Raw genomic sequence first — 17,799 nt, 5'->3', positions numbered from 1 at the left:
GATCATTTCCATCAATAATCAAAAAAAAAAATCTGAAGACACGGGAATGTGATTGTGGAATTGATGAAAGCTCCTAAACTCTCCGAATAGGTGAACTGACCAGATGTCTACAGGAAATGTCCAGACTACAGAGACATAGGATGTCCTATCATCTAATTGCAATCCATAGAGATGTGAGATGGAGGAAAACATTGGAAAGGATAGTCAGAAACTACAGTCATACCTTGTGAGGAGGAGGATGGGGAGGAAGAGGTTGCCATGACATCAGGAGGTGACCCAAGATGACATCACCTGGAAGGAGCACAAACAATAATAAACTCTTTTGTAGTGCGCGGAATGGAACCAATAAGGAGGATTTTGTTCCCTTATGTGAATAGCCATTAGCTGTCTGATCAGAGAAGAACAGAATTGGATGGACTTCTGTCATTTACAACCCATAACTATGAAGGTCAATCAGAACCTTCATCCTGGCATTCATCTGCTTAGTATATCAGGGTCACAAAGGAATTTTACCCTGTTTAGGGCCACAATTTATACAGACTCTGACTTTTAGGTAGAATATTTGAAGTGATCGATTCCCAAAAATTGTTCAATTTAACACCAACATCCTTTTATGTTGAAAAGAGAAGGAGAGCCCCTGACAGGGAATGAATTGAACTTTCTGGGTGCTATTCATATAGTCATCAACAACAATTTATAATTAAAAAGAATATTTTATTTAGACGCAAAATACATGAAAGAAAAAAGGTATATAATAATACATTTCTTCCATACAGCAGAATACCACACTTTTTGTTCTACATGTTTCTCCTTACGGCTTCTTCAGGAACATGTGTGGATATTCATGTCTAATAAGTAAGAATACAGAAGTTACAAATACAAATTTTACATATTTTAATGCTCTTACAGCAAGACATTTTCAACAAGATTTTTTTACAAATTTAATTAATCATGACAGTACCAGGGTATTTGAAAAAACCTTGTGTGACTGTGTGTATGCAAGACAAGTTGGAACCAACATCCGTCGGAAAAAAATCCTTCGAACAACAACAACAACAACTTTCGAACAAAAATCCACGGTTTTGTTGTCGGAAAGTCTGATCGTGTGTATGGGGCATTAGAGTGTCAACTAGAAAGCAAGTTGGACCACTTAGAGCTTAGCTTTCTGCTCCTGCCCTCATTTTTATTCTGTGATCACAGTTTTTATTCCTATCGTATGCCGTTGTACGCCGGTTTTTAGAAATAAAAAAAAAAATTTTTGGCCTACACCATATGGAAGCCTTTTTTTCTTTACATAACTTCCCGGATGAGAGTTCCTTTGTGGTCCAGTTGGTCTTTCCACGCCTAAGGTCCAGCCCTGGTGTTTCCTTCATCTGAGGTTCGGTTGGGTGGTTGTCCATGACACCCCTGGAGTCGTGTTTGGAGGCCCTGGGTCCTTTGGAGTTCCGTTGATCCGCTGATTTCGGCATCACCGACACTCGAGTCCACCTGTTCCGGTAAGAGTAGATATACTTCACTTTTTTTTTTGGTTGAAGATGTACCATCCTTGATGCTTCTTTTGCCGGACAGTGCCAGCTTATTCCATCTTTGATTTATCATCATCTGGTGGTTGACGCATACGGCCCTTCTCAGGACTTTCACATCCATTGGACTTTCCACATTTCCATTTGTGTTATTTCTGCATAATTGATCTTTGCACTATTCACCCATATATTGATATATGTGTTCACTTGTTAGCGCTACATTATTTATCATCCACTCTTCATACGTTTGTCACATTGTTTATGTAGCAGCTTTTCCTCCTTCTTACTAAGAGTTAGCGCAGTAACCTTTACATTTACAAGTTGGACCACTAGCTGTGCAAACAATTTGTTTTAGTTTTTTTGGTAATATTAGTCCCCAATCAGTTGTGAGTAAATATTCCAAACGACACCCTGTAGGTCGTCCCTAAATAAGAGGATTTGGGGGAATAAAAAAAGGGGGAGATTCAGAGAGAAAAGGGATCACCATCTTTCATAATCATCTTCATCCTCTAAAATCATCATCCTTGATCGTCTTCATCATCATCTTCTGTGATCATTCTCATCAGCTCAGGCTCATATAGCACGCTCTCTTGTTCTGAGATGCTCAATCAATTTTCTTGAAGGTTCTACCTGGGTGTGGCTCTAATTCACCACCAATCACTTTCTGGGTAACGTATTACCTTGAAAAAATTCTATCTTACACCTGAATATAACTTACCTAGATATATTTCCTTATTTGTGTACTAGATTTTGACATTCTCTGCCGCTTACAGTATAACAATCTCCTAGAGGAATAAGTAATCCAAACCCAAGCTGTATTATCACAGCCTATAGATAGACTTCACCCCTTTATTCTGCCGGAAAAGAAGCAAGAGGGGACGTTCTGATAAATACAGGCTTCGTTCAATGCTAGGTTAGTTAGAATATTGGCACTCTGTACCTTGGTTGGTATACCTAAAAGTGGATAGTGAATTATCCAATCTATCTTATACGTAGGCATACAATTTTAGCTGTAAAAGTCATGGTTTTAGTTTTGAAATGATTGATTTTATATTGGAGGCACTGTTGTATATCGATTGATTAACTGCCTCATAGTAAAATGATGACAGGCGCCGACGGGATCTCCTCTCGTTCTGGGACAACATCATATGATGTAGCCCCAGTGTTACCGCTCTCGCTCGCCCATGTCTCGATCTCGGTAAAGAGCCAATGACTGGGCTCTTTACCAATGTAATCGGCTGTGTCCAATCACGGAATTGCTGTTTATCTGCTCTCCTGGCCTCACACTGACAGAGTGTGGGGCAAGGAGAGCCGATTAGTGGCGCCTTCTCTCAGGGGAGACCTGTACAGATAATCACGACACTGATCATCAGTGCCCTGATTACAGTGCAGCCCCAGCAGTGCCCTTCAGTGCTGCCTATCAGTGCTCATCTGTACTGCATAACCGTGCCACCTATCAGTGCCCACCAGTGTGGCATATTAGTGCCTCCACATCAGTGCCACCTAATCAGTGCCCTCCAGTGCCGCCTCATCAGTGCCCTTCAGTGAAGCCTATCAGTGGCCATCAGTGCCACCTATCAGTGCTCATCTGTACCGCATATCCGTGCCACCTATCAGTGCCCATCAGTGCGGCACATTAGTGCCTCTACATCAGTGCCACCTAATCAGTGCAGCCTATCAGTGCCCATCATCAGTAGTACCTATCAGTGCCCTTCAGTGCTGCCTATTAGTGCTCATCTGTACCGCATATCCATGCCACCTATCAGTGCCCATCAGTGCGGCACATTAGTGCCTCCACATCAGTGCCACCTAATCAGTGCAGCCTATCAGTGCCCATCATCAGTAGTACCTATCAGTGCCCTTCAATGCCGCCTGTCAGTGCTCATCTGTACCGCATATCCTTGCCACCTATTAGTGCCCATCAGTGCAGCATATTAGTGCCTCCACATTAGTGCCACCTAATCAGTGCCGCCTCATCAGTGCAGCCTATCAGTGCCCATCAGTGAAGGAGAAAAATTACTTTATTACAACATTTTCTAACAGAAACTAAGAAAACTTGTTTTTGGTCTTTTTTCATTTTTTTTAACGGTGATTAAATACCACCAAAAAAAACTCTATTTGTGTGAAGAAAATAATAGAAATGTCATATGTGTACAGTGTTGTATGACCACGCAATTTTCATTCAAAGTGTGACAGCGCTGAAAGCTGAAAATTGGCCTGGGCAGGAAGGGGGTGAAAGTGCCCGGTATTGAAGCGGTTAAATAATTAGTATTACCAACTTACATTTTGTATAAACTTCCTGACAGATAGATAGGATACATACATACATACACTACATACATACAGTACATACATAAACAGTAGATATATAGATAGATCCCTACCATGGAGCTTTATTTCTTCTTCTCCTGACTCCTCTAGGTCAGGCGTTACTTCAGGTTTGGGGTCACCTAGGGTGAAGGGTTAAGGATCAGTTGGGGTTAGGAGGTGAAATATACAGATTTATTTTCTACTCCATCAACTTTATCTCCAACATTTTGTAATACTCAGCATTGTACAGAGTCCACAGTCATCTGGGCATCCATCCCTTCCGGTCTTTATCATATTCCTCCAGTCATCATGGTAGAATTTATGGTAGAACTCAAGGAGTGTAGTTCACCTGCAGTTCACCACAGCTAGATAATTCCAATGGTTGGACACATACCGGATATCACTGGAAGGATGCTGGAACTTGTATTCCCCCGTGATATCAGTGAAGGGATGCTGGAACTTGTAGTTGTTCCCCCCTGATATCAATGGAGGGATGTTGGGACTTGTAGTCCCTCAGGATATCAGTGGAGGGATGCTGGGACTTGTAGTCCCCTGTGATATCAGTGGAGGGATGCTGGGACTTGTAGTTCCCCCTAATATCAATGGAGCGATGCTGGGACTTGTAGTTCCCCCCTGATATCAATGGAGGGATGCTGGGACTTGTAGTACCCCCTGATATCAATGGAGCAATGCTGGGACTCGTAGTCCCCCGTGATATCAGTGGAGGGATGCTGAGACTTGTAGTTCCCCCTGATATCAATGGAGGGATGCTGGGACTTGTAGTTCCCCGTGATATCAGTGGAGGGATGCTGAGACTTGTAGTTCCCCCTGATATCAATGGAGCGATGCTGGAACTTGTAGTTCCCCCTGATATCAATGGAGCGATGATGGGACTTGTAGTCCCCCGTGATATCAGTGGAGGGATGCTGAGACTTGTAGTTCCCCCTGATATCAATGGAGGGATGCTGGGACTTGTAGTTCCCCCCTGATATCAATGGAGGGATGCTGGGACTTGTAGTACTCCCTGATATCAATGGAGCGATGCTGGGACTTGTAGTCCCCCGTGATATCAGTGGAGGGATGCTGAGACTTGTAGTTCCCCCTGATATCAATGGAGGGGTGTTGGGACTTGTAGTTCCCCCCCGATATCAATGGAGGGATGTTGGGACTTGTAGTTCCACCCTGATATCAATGGAGCGATGCTGGGACTTGTAGTCCCCGTGATAAGAGTGGAGGGATGCTGGGACTTGTAGTCCTCCGTGATATCAGTGGAGGGATGCTGGGACTTGTAGTTCCCCCCTGATATCAATGGAGGGATGCTGGGGCTTGTAGTCCTCCGTGATATCAGTGGAGGGATGCTGGGACTTGTAGTCCCTGTGATATCAGTGGAGGGATGCTGGCACTTGTAGTCCCTTCCATGATATTAGTATGGGGGTGCTGGGACTTGTAGTTCCCCATGATCTCAGTGGCGGGATGCAGGGACTTGTAGTCCCCCATGATAGCAATAGGGGGATGTTGTGTATGGGGATACATAGAATCATACAGACTCTCCTCCTCTCTATACAGTATACACCATCCATTTATACACTATCTATTTGAAGCCTACACAATATACAGACTTCTGGTCTACTCGGAATTAAAGCGACATTAAAACTTCATTTTTTTAAATTAAAATAACAAACATGTTATACTTACCTACTCTGCGTAATGGTTTTGCACCATCCTCTTCATCTGGGCTCCCCCTCTTCGAAAAGTGCCCCCCATGGAAAGCAGCTTTCTATGGGGGCACCTGTGTGGGCTTGCTCACAAGCCCTGTCTGTTTTACCATTGACAGAGAGGGGGTGGCTCAGCCACGCCCCCCGCTTGCTCAGCACACCATTTGATTGACAGCAACAGCAGCCAATGGCTTCCGCTGTTATCAATCTGCCCAGGGAGGAGGGAGACAGTGGTGAGAGCCGCTGCTCTCGTGCAAAACGCTGGATCGGATCGGGCTCTGGTAAGTATAAAGGTGGCGGCTGGGGGGGATTCTGCAGCACAGAAGGTTTTTCACTTTAATGGGGGGAAAGCATTAGGGAAAAAAAAAACATTAAGGCTTTAGAACCACTTTAAGTGCTGTGAGCAGTGAGTGGAGTTCCCATTTCCTACCGGCTCTCAGAATATGGAACTCCGCTTTGTTTAGACCAAACAGGAGAGATGCTGAACACAGGGATATATAGAACGATACAGACTCTCCTCCTCTCTATACAGTATACATAGTCCATGTATAGTATACAGTAAAACCTTGGATTGCAAGCATAATTCGTTCCAGAAACATGCTTGTAATCCAAAGCACTTGTATATCAAAGCAAGTTTCCCCATAAGAAATAATGGAAACTCAAATGATTTGTTCCATAACCATTTTTTTTCATAGGTCCTTCAGTTTAAAGTCCATATAAATAGATTATAGCAATGTGACCAGGTTGTGTAACCATAAAATGTCCATCCACAAGGGGATTAGAAGCAAAATCCAGCAGGAGCTACAGAGTATAAAAGAGAAGAGAGGCACCTCTAAGCGTAGCAATATGTTTCTAAATGTTGTACCTTCATTAAATGTAACCATATTGCTACACTTAGAGGTGCCTCTCTTCTCTTTTATACTCAGTTGTGACATGACGCTACTTGTATATCAAGTCAACATTTATTAAACATTTTAGCTTGTCTTGCAAAACGCCCTCAAACCAAGTTACTCTCAAACCAAGGTTTTACTGTACACTATCTATATGGAGCCTACACAATATACAGACTTCAGGTCTATTTGGAATTAGAGTTAGTTCCCACTTCATGCCGGTGTTCTGCCGAGAAAGTTCCCCTCAGCGGATAAGGACCCCGTCTACTGCGCAGGCGCAGCGCTTGCGCAGTAGGAACCGCCGGAAATAGCAGTAGCGGAATAGTTATAAATCAGTTGTATATGGCGCCTGTAAGAGGGCCTCTCGCAGGCTCGCTTCGCTCGCCACGCTTCGGGCACGGCCTCGCTTCGCTCGGCACTTTTATATTCTCCCTCTAGGTCCACTTGGATGGTGGGGCTTGAACCTGGGCCTAGGGCGCAGGCGCCGTGTACAGCTGATTGAATGTTTTCAGCTTCGGCTATTTTCAGTGGCTCCTTAGTCGTTGGTACTGCGCAAGCGCTGCGCCTGCGCAGTACAGGGGGGTCCTTATCCGCCGGGGGTAACTTTCTCGGCAAGACACCGGCTCTTCGAATATGGAACTCGGCTCTATTAGAATGAATGATCTAAGAATGAATGGTGGAGTCTCACCTTGTTATATCTACCCATGCATCCTCCAATCAAATTATTTCTACTTCCCGACAATGAAGAGACTTGAAAATATTTTCTAGAAAGGTGAAGAGTCCAATCACAGAAGATTCTGGAAGAAAAAACCTGGAAACATGGCACTGGCAGCGTCCAACTTCTTCTTATCTTATGAAGACCAGAAGTGAGCAAAGACGTGTTTCTGCCTCGTCTCATATAATGTCCTTCCAGAAACCAGGAGGAGGGTGAGAAGGGATTTCTAGTAACATAACACACCTCCACCTGTACAGACTGTTCGGACGTCATTCATCTCTAACACGACACGGCGCTGGGTGTGTCCACATTCCTCGTCCTGTATAACGAGGTGAAAAAGTCTCACCCTGAGGGGTCTAGTTATAAAAAGATCTGCAGAGATACTCAACCAGCAAACTGAATGTCTATCTGTCATAGACGGGGGACTGAGGGTGGAGGGATGAAGGAGCCTTAATTATTTTCCACGGCATTGATTTTGTATAAATAGAGCAATAACAGCTTTATTTATACAAAGCCATAGCACACAACAACATACTCTATGTATAACCCTGATATAAGAACATATTGATATTAGACATACTAATAATCACCCTTACAAGTCACCAACAGATTGAGAGATGTTAGCAAAACTTATAACCACCTTACCAGTTGCCATCATCCCCATTATAGTGTACATAAAACCAGCGGCGGCCGGTGGTAATTTTTTTGGGGGGGCGCCAAACAGTATGCCACGACCACCCCCCCGGTCAGTAGCACTTACCCCATCGTTTTACCGGCGGCTTCCCTTGTTCGGCGGCGGCCTTCCATTCCCTTGCTCTCGATGGGTCATCACAGCGTTGGCGGCTTCTGTTTCCTCCCTCCTCCTGGGCGGCCAATCGGGAGTATTCTCTTTTTGGCCAATCGGAAAATGGGTTCTCACACCAGCTTCTGATTGGACGGATTGAGGATCAGTGTTTCAACAGCAAATTTTCATTCGCTGTTGTAACACCTGGGTGGGCTCTGAGTACATTCTCTCGGTCCCAAGCCACCCTATTTTGAAGCCTATTAGAGCCTCAGGCTCTAAACAGGTACTTAAAAAAAAAAAAACTGCCGCTGTAATTCATGCGCCCGGCGTCCTGAAAGGGGCCCAGGCGCATAAATAGGGGTGTGCGGCCCTGGATAGAGGGGGCGGGTGTGCGGCCCTGGATAGAGGGGGCGGGTGTGCGGCCGTGGATAGAGGGGGCGGGTGTGCGGACGTGGATAGAGGGGGCGGGTGTGCGGACGTGGATAGAGGGGGCGGGTGTGCGGCCGTGGATAGAGGGGGCGGGTGTGCGGCCATGGATGGAGGGGGTGGGTGGCGGTCGTGGATAGAGGGGGCGGGTGGCCGCCGTGGATAGAGGGTGGCAGCCGAGGATAAGGGGACGGGCGGCAGCTGTGGATAGAGGGGGCGGGTGGCGGCCATGGATAGAGGGGGAGGGTGGCGGCCGTGGATAGAGGGGGCGGGTGTGCGGCCATGGATAGAGGGGGCGGGTGGCGGCCGTGGATAGAGGGTGGCAGCCGAGGATAAGGGGGTGGGCGGCGGCTGTGGATAGAGGGGGCGGGTGGCGGCCGTGGATAGAGGGGGAGGGTGGCGGCCATGGATAGAGGGGGCGGGTGGCAGCTGTGGATAGAGGGAGCGGGTGGCAGCCGTGGAAAGAGGGGGAGGGTGGCGGCCGTGGATAGAGGGGGCGGGTGGCAGCTGTGGATAGAGGGGGAGGGTGGTGGCCGTGGATAAAGGGGGCAGGTAGCAGCCATGGATAGAGGGGGCGGCGCCCAGGCGCTCCTAATGGAGGGTCTGCCACTACATAATACATACAGTAAACCCTCAATAGTGGGACTTTAAGGGCAACTTCAAAAATTATGGACAGGAGGTGAGAAAGTGTTGCAGAAAAATATATACAATCTTTATTGATACAAAAGAATAAAACAAGTTTAAAATATAGTGTCTTGTGACAGGTTGTGTGCATATAAAATACAACACCATATAGATCAAGTTACAGTACTTACATATCTGCTGATCGATGCAGATTTCGAAAGATAATTGCTTGTTATTTCTTCAGGGGTGTATATTTCGTGCAGATATAGATTCTATACCAGAAACAGATCATTACAAATGTCTCACCAATATCTACACATACCATATAGAGTTTCATTCTTCTATTGAATATTCTCATAAAGTACCGACCAGTACCTCGGTTGGTGGGCCGGCCGGGTCACGGGGGTCTGGGTGGCGGCTGCTTTCTCGGTTCTCCTGCATTTCCTCCCTCCCCCTCCTGGCGGCCAATCCGAACGGGTCTCCTTTCGGCCAATGGGGTGATGGGTCTCATGACCCGCTTCCTGGTTGGCGGGGAGGAGAATCAGTGCTACAATAGCGAATATTCATTCGCTATTGTCACACAACTGGGTGGGCTTCGGGTGCAGTGCTCTGCGCCCTGAGCCCACCCTTTTTTGAAGCCTATTAGAGCCTCTGGCTCTAATCACATACCTCAACAAAAAAAAATTGGAATTCATGCATCTGACGCCCTGCATGTAGATTAGGGGGCCGGAAGCATGGATGGATGGGCCGCCACTAGTACTGACCTATATAGTAAAGTGTGCAGATTCCATAAACATATGTGTTTTTTTTTTAAAGCAGTATAAAATCTGAAATGTTGTCACCTTATCCCTCATTACCTCTCAGGGGTCAGAAACACCGGGCTGCAAAGCTGTGAGCCACTGAGGCCACCAGGACATACACTGGTGAGCACAGGATGGGGGAACTGCCAAAAAGAGAAATCACCATCATATCAAAAATGGGCTTCTCTGAGTAACAATATAAATATGAACAGAGATCAGAGGATGGCATTTACAGGTTCCTGAATATAACATAGGTTCTCTATTTCATATACAGTAGTCATTAGTTGTTCATTCCCCAAATAATTAGAAATGTCAGCCACAAGTGACCACTTTTGGGTCTCTGATAAGCCCGATGAAGATCTGGGGGAGCTGTCAAATACAAATAGTCCTGTAAGTGCCCACTCATAATAAAAATAAACATGGTGAAAGCCTGTGTAGCAGTATGTAGTTCCCACCAGACACCAAGAATCTCACACATGTGATTCCTGGAGTGGCTGGAACAAGAGATTCATCTGTGTCCACCCACGGTTTAAATGGCAATGGAGGGGAAGCCTGAAGTGGGTGGAGGTGTGTGTCTCCTTCAGCTTTTTCATCTGCTGTGACTGCTACTTCTGCCGTTCAGTTTAGATTTTGCAGCCAAAACTACCAAAAAAAGCCTTTTTTCAGGTTGAAATACATCAGATTGGGGTTTGTCTTGCTGTATTTAAGCTGTGATCAAATGTTAATAAATCAATTTACACATCCAAAATATGTGATACCATGGCTAACGCTGTCTAATCGCATTGTTCTGTAATGCCTCATACAGATTAAAGGAATTTCTTAAGCATGTAATTACAAGGATTGGCATTTGCCCATGTCACCTTTGAAGCTCCAATAAAAGGAACCTCTCCCCGCATTTGTAAATGTTCCCCATGACATTTCTACCCCCCCAACCCCCCCCCCCCCCCTTGCACTTTTTTTGACAAAAGCTTGCACCTATTAGCCTTTCAAATGGCCATTATTATGCAACAAGTTTCCCCCCATAGACTTCAACAGAGATCACTGCTGAGTTCAGGTTTTTTTAGATTTCGAGATTATTTAGATGAACCCCCCCATTATGAATTAAACCCGGGCAGATTCTCTTGTCTCTAGGTGGCGCTCTGTACTACACCCATTACATTACATGTTTATACCGGGGTCAGCAGGTTGGGCCTTTGTGGATTTGACTCTATTCACATCCCATCTGTACAAAACACAAGAAGAATTGTGTTTACTGAATTCCCACCTGGATATAGAGGTAATATGTAAAGGGGATGCTGGGACTTGTAGTACCCCCATGACTGGACACACAGGTGATATTAGTGAAGGGGATGCTGGGACTTGTAGTTCCCCATGACTGGACACACAGGTGATATTAGTGAAGGGGATGCTGGGACTTGTAGTTCCCTCATGACTGGACACACAGGTGTTATTAGTGAAGGGGATGCTGGGACTTGTAGTTCCCTCATGACTGGACACACAGGTGTTATTAGTGAAGGGGATGCTGGGACTTGTAGTACTCGTATGACTGCACACACAGGTGATATTAGTGAAGGGGATGCTGGGACTTGTAATTTCCCATGACTGGACACACAGGTGGAATTAGTAGTGGGATGCTGGGAGTTGTAGTTCCCAGATGGTCATACAAACAGGAGAGAGCTAAAAGTTTATATCCCAAATACAGCCAAAGAGCATGCCAATGGTAAGTATCAGCCCCAAATTTGTACAAAATACAGTCCACAAGGGAAATGGGGAATAGAGAGCACCAGGGCTTTGTGATAGCAAAGCAACAAATATAACACATGAACTGTCATAAAAATAAATATTTATTTAGGAATATTAAAATATCTCCTGTAAATGCTGATAGTCGGGGAAATTACTAAACACTTAAAAGACACATTGCATAAACAGTGCAGATGAAAAAGAAAATAATACACCCTGAAAAGGTATATCTGATTGTGCAATTCACAGTGGCCCTGAATCGTTTCGACCAGGGTGGTCTTCCTCAGGGGATTGCCCTTGGGCAGATCATCAAGGGGTCTTATGGCTCATACAGCATAACAAACAATGTAGGTTATATGATGCTGAAGATCACCAAGGATGGAAATACTGGAGGACAGGGGGACAGGAAGGGAGGGATGCAAGCACATGTGTCCCAAGCACAAGGGATATCAGCCGTGGTCGAGATGTAATATGACCTTTTCGCAAAAATATCAGAGAGTATGTGCTAAAGTAGTAGCCATAGACCAAAAATATAGTATGGTGAGGGCAATTTCAAAAGCCCCCGATAGATTAATTAGCCATTGGGCAATGCCCTGAGGAAGACCACCCTGGTCGATACACGTCAGGGCCACTTGGAATTGCACAGATATACCTTTTCAGAGTGTATTATTTTCTTTTTCTTCTGCACTGTTTATGCAATGTATCTTTTAATTGTTTAGTAATTTCCCCAACTATCATCATTTACAGTAAATATTTTAACCACTTCAGCAGAAGATTTGGCTGCTCAATGACCAGGCCATTTTTTGTGATACGCCACTGCGTCGCTTTAACTGACAATTGGGCAGTCGTGCGACGTTGTACCCAAACAAAATTGACGTCCTTTTTTTCCCCACAAATAGAGCTTTCTTTTGATGGTATTTGATCATCTCTGCAGTTTTTATTTTTTGCGTTATAAACAAAAAAAGAGCGACAATTTTGAAAAAAAACACAATATTTTGTACCTTTTGCTATAATAAATATCCCAATTTTTTTTAAAAAAAAGCAATTTTTTTCCTCAGTTTAGGCCGATATGTATTCTTCTACATATTTTTGGTGATAGAAATCGCAATAAGCGTATATTGATTGGTTTGCGCAAAAGTTATAGCGTCTACAAAATAGGGGAAAGATTTATGGCATTTTTATTATTTTTTACTAGTAGTACCAGTAATGGAGGTGATCAGCGATTTTTATGGGGACTGTAACATTATGGCGGACAGATCGGACACTTTTGACACATGGGACCATTGGCATTTATACAGCGATCCGTGCTACAAATATGCACTGATTACTGTGTAAATGTCACTGGCAGGGAAAGGGTTAACACTAGAGGGCGATCAAGGCGTTAACCATGTTAGCTAGGGAGTGATTCTAACTGTAGGGTGATGGGACTGCCTGGGTGATGAGAGCAATCATTGTTCATACTTAGTATGAACAACAGATCGCTCTCCTCACCCCTGACAGCACAGAGATCTGTCTGTTTACATTGGCAGATCTCCGTTCTGTCTCTGTGTGGAGGGATCGCGGGTGCCCGCACACGCATCGGCTCTGGCGTGGCGCCACTGGCGCATGCGTACGCCCCCAAGTGGTCAAAAGGCGAACCAACGTACAGCTACGTCGGTTTGCCCAGGGGAGCCAACCTGCCGCAGTATAACTGCGGCGGCTGGTCGGGAACTGGTTAATATTCTTAAATAAATATTTGTTTTTATGCCAGTTCATGTGTTATATTTGTTACTTTGGTATCACAATGCCCCGGTTCTCTCTATTCCCCATTTCCCTTGTGGACTGTATTTTGGACTTCTGGTCTATGATATCAGCGAAGGGATACTGGGACTTGTAGTCATCCCATGATATCCGTAGAGGGATGTTGTAATCAGGGATATATAAAATGAAACAGACTCTCCTCCTTACTATACAGTAGACATCATACACTATCTATATGGAGAGTACACAATATATAGACTTTGGGTCCTTTTGGAATTAGAGTGCTGTGAGCAGTGAGTGGAGTTCCCATTTCCTGCTGGCTCTAAGAATATGGATTATGAATACTTGGCTCCATTTACAGCAGTCAGAAGAATGATTGGTGGGGTCTCACCTTGATAGATCTGCCCATCCGTCCTCCATTCAGATTGTTTGTACTTCCTGGAAACGAAGAAACCTGAAAATATTTCTAGAAAAGCGTCCAATCACAGCAGCCATCTGGAAGAATAGCACGGCACTGGGCACATTCAAATTCAACTTCCCATATGAGGAACTAAAAATTGTTTTCAGCCTTGTGTCCAATAATCTTCTTCCAAAATCCCGGAGGAGGAGCCGGAGGGGAGGGATATTTGATTAACACAGCAGGTCTCCACTTGCAGAGACTATTCAGTTGTCAGCCTTCTTTACTGTATTTCAAGACATCGCTGGGCGTGTCCAGATACCTGTTCCTGTATAAGAAGCTGAACAAGTTTAGTCATCACCCTAAGGCTCTGAGTGGGCAGAAATATTTACTAATGTAATAATATCCCACCAAGAGGAGGGAGGATTTCCTTCACAATGATCCTTCTAGAATTATACCTAATGCAAGACTGTAGCTTCTATTGACTCCAGAGACAGGGGTATAATTTGCCCCCTTTTATAGCAGGAAGGCCCTTACTGACAGGCCCCCACCACACATTGTTCCCTTAGCAGCATGGCACAAACTAGAGGCAGCTCGTGTCTTTATCTCCTTGGACAAAGTGGCTGAGCAATGCAGCTACTGAATGTACAGGAGGTACAGTAGTTGACTGACACAAAGCCGGCATCATCTACCTCCTCCCAGGCACAGAGCAGCCAGTTATCATTGTCTTCCTTCTCTTCCATTTCTCCTTATATACCTGTGAGGGTAAGTCATAGCAAGTGCACCAGCAACTTTTTGTAAGATATAAAGGTCAAACTGCATGGAGCTCCGCCACAGGTTTCTCCACATTCCCCTGAAATATTCAGCTCTATATCATCTAAATCAAAATAAAATAAGATAAAGAAAAGGTTTAATAGGGGGCCCAGAAACCTTCCCTTGTCTATGTCTAGTAGTTAATTGTTTTTTGGGACCAGACCTTGCAGCCTTTGCCTACACCAGCTCCACCATGTCCTGTAGCAAACTTCCCATGTCGGGTTTTGCTTTCCCCATTACTGGAGCATACAAAAGCTGCACACTGGGCTTGGCAGAGCAGCTGGTGCTCCAACAGCTGATGGAAACAACCCCCTTCTGCCAGTTTATGGCCCCAGCTGCCCCATAGTGCAGATATCCAGCTGCTATATTTTTTGAACAAGCAACCTATGGCCTCCGCATTGAAAGAAAACACATCTCTGACTCTTGTTAGGCGCTGATACCTTGTCTATTAAATATGGGCAGGGACAGTATATATCATTCACCGTGGACTGGGTGAACCTATTTCCAACTTAATATGCAGTAAGTGGCATGACTTTGTTATGCTGCCTCGTTTAGTGGAAGATGCTGGGATGTCTGTCACCCCTATCCCTATCCCAGAACTGACCATTAGCATACATCCTTTAGACTTCAGTGTGATATACTGCAAAGGTTTGGATTCTCTGAACCCTAGGGAATTTCTAGTTTGCAGTGTCAGGTGACAAGGATTCTAGCTGTCAATGGCGGGTGACAAGGATTCTAGCTGGCAATGGCGGGTGACAAGGATTCTAGCTGGCAATGGCGGGTGACAAGGATTCTAGCTGGCAATGGCGGGTGACAAAGATTTTAGTTTGCAAGGCCCCAAGGCTATTCACATGAAGAATGACTTTCATTGGTGTTATAACAGCCAAACCAGTACTCCCTTGGGAAGCTTTCAACAGATAGTGGAACATTCTTAGTGCCTATTTCTTACATTCATCCTCTACACGCAGGGGTAGGCAACCTTGGCCCTATGGCGCCAGCATATACTTAACTATTACATTATATAAGGACACCATTTCTGGATTATATAAGGACACCATTTCCATCTGTTGTGTACCCCTGATGAAGTCACGTGATACGTGACGATATGCGTCGGTTGGGCAACAGATAGACCAGAAGTGATGTAGGAGTACGAGCTTTTTTCTCATGGATTATATGTCTTGCTAATCATTTATAATGTGAGTAAAACCATGCAGTTTTTTAAAATAAAATCTGTTTGAGAAACTATATCACACTATTGGAGCCCCTTTTGTTTATATACCACCATCATGGAGGAGACTAGGTGGAACCCTAGGATTACTTGTTAGGAGGTATTACTATCTATTCAGTCCCAAGGACAGCATCCATTACAGAGAGATCCCCAGAGATAAGTGGAGGCACAAGGATCCCCATGAGAGTCATCTACATCTATGCCTTCCACGTACTATACTCTTCCAGCGTTTCATGTGCCATAGTCTTCCATGTGCCATACTCTTCCAGCCTTTCATGTGTCATAGTCTTCCTGCCTTCCATGTGCCATAGTCTTCCAGCCTTCCATGTGCCATAGTCTTCCTGCCTTCCATGTGTCATACTATTCCAGCCTTCCATTTGCCATAGTGATCCTGCCTCCCATGTACCATAGTGATCCTTCTTTTCCTGCCTTCCATGTGCCATAGTGGTAATTCCTTCCATGTACTATAGTGATCCTTCCTGCCTTCCATGTGCCAAAGTGGTCCTTCCTTCCTGCCTTCCTGCCTTCCATGTGCCATAGTCTTCCAGCCTTCCATGTGCCAAAGTCTTCCAGCGTTCCATGTGCCATAATCTTCCTGCCTTCCATGTATCATAGTGCTCCTTCCTGCCTTCCATGTGCCATAGTCTTCCAGCCTTCCATGTGTCATAATCTTCCTGTCTTCGGGCATCTCCATATGGTGCATGGGTGGCCCCAGGAAGGAAGCTGCATTCGCGTGTAAGGTGAACACCGAGGGCAGCTGGGAGCCCAGGAGAGAGAAGAGCTTCACAACCTCCTTAACACCCGAAGTGGTACTCAGAAGCATCCCCAGAGTCCCAAAGCCTGGACTCATTCTCCTCCAACTAAGCTGCATTTGATGGGCACTGATAAGCTGCATTTTATGGGCACTGATGAGGCTACATTTGATGGGCACTGATGAGGCAGCAATTGGTGGGCACTGATGAGGCTGCAATTGGTGGGAACTGGTAGGCTGCATTTGGTGGGCACTGATGAACTGCAGCTGGTGGGCACTTGTAGGATGCATTTGGTGGGCAATGATAAGGCTGTATTTGGTGGGCATTGGTGAGGCTGCATTGATCTCTTGTATCATGTCTGTAGTCTCTGACCACCTCCTGTACTATTTCTGTGGTCTCTGACCATCTCCTGTATCGTGTCTACAGTCTCTGACCATCTCCTGTACTATGTCCGCGGTCTCTGACCATCTCCTGTATTACGTCTACAGTCTCTGACCATCTCCTGTACTATGTCCTCGGTCTCTGACCATCTCCTGTATCACGTCTGCAGTCTCTGACCATCTCCTGTATCATGTCCGCAGTCTCTGACCATCTCCTGTACTATGTTTGCGGTCTCTGACCATCTCCTGTACTATGTCTGCAGACTGTGACCATCTCCTGTACTATATCTGCAGTCTCTGACCATCTCCTGTATCATGTCTGCAGTCTCTGACCATCTCCTGTACTATGTTTGCAGTCTCTGACCATCTCCTGTATCATGTCTGTGGTCTCTGACCATCTCCTGTATCATGTACGCAGTCTCTGACCATCTCCTGTACTATGTTTGCGGTCTCTGACCATCTCCTGTACTATGTCTGCAGACTGTGACCATCTCCTGTACTATATCTGCAGTCTCTGACCATCTCCTGTATCATGTCTGCAGTCTCTGACCATCTCCTGTACTATGTTTGCAGTCTCTGACCATCTCCTGTATCATGTCTGTGGTCTCTGACTATCTCCTGTATCATGTCTGCAGTCTCTGACCAACTCCTGTATCATGTCTGCAGTCTCTGACCATCTCCTGTATCATGTCTGCAGTCTCTGACCATCTCCTGTAGCATGTCTCCAGTATGTCTGGGGGCTCTTTCTAACAGACTCTCTAATAGAAGCAGGGCTTTTATTCAGCTGGAACTTGGTGGAAGTCAGTTCCATCACCTCTGGCCCAGGCCCTCTGCTCTCTGCTCACCATCATCACTTGTAAACACAGAAGTCCAGCTTCTCTGTTTATAAGTGACAGCTTGCCTCCCAAAGGCTCCTACAGATCTGATATCCTGAGCAGCATTATCAGGGAGCAAGAGATCCC

At 45.4% G+C, this 17,799-nt stretch overlaps 1 long non-coding RNA gene across 1 annotated transcript; it reads right to left on the bottom strand.

Annotated features, from left to right (window-relative positions):
• Window positions 1-215: 215 nt before the first annotated feature.
• LOC141133746 (uncharacterized) lies at window positions 216-13,957 on the bottom strand. The gene is made up of 3 exons (XR_012243117.1): window positions 13,659-13,957; window positions 3,908-3,973; window positions 216-291 (listed from the first exon to the last, which is right to left on the bottom strand). It is a non-coding gene; the product is annotated as an uncharacterized lncRNA (long non-coding RNA).
• Window positions 13,958-17,799: the final 3,842 nt, after the last annotated feature.

The sequence above is a fragment of the Aquarana catesbeiana genome, linkage group LG03, assembly GCF_042186555.1.
Source record: "Aquarana catesbeiana isolate 2022-GZ linkage group LG03, ASM4218655v1, whole genome shotgun sequence".
Lineage (NCBI taxonomy): Eukaryota > Metazoa > Chordata > Amphibia > Anura > Ranidae > Aquarana > Aquarana catesbeiana.
Note: the sequence above shows the minus strand (reverse complement) of the source record. Positions and strands in the feature narration are given on the sequence as shown.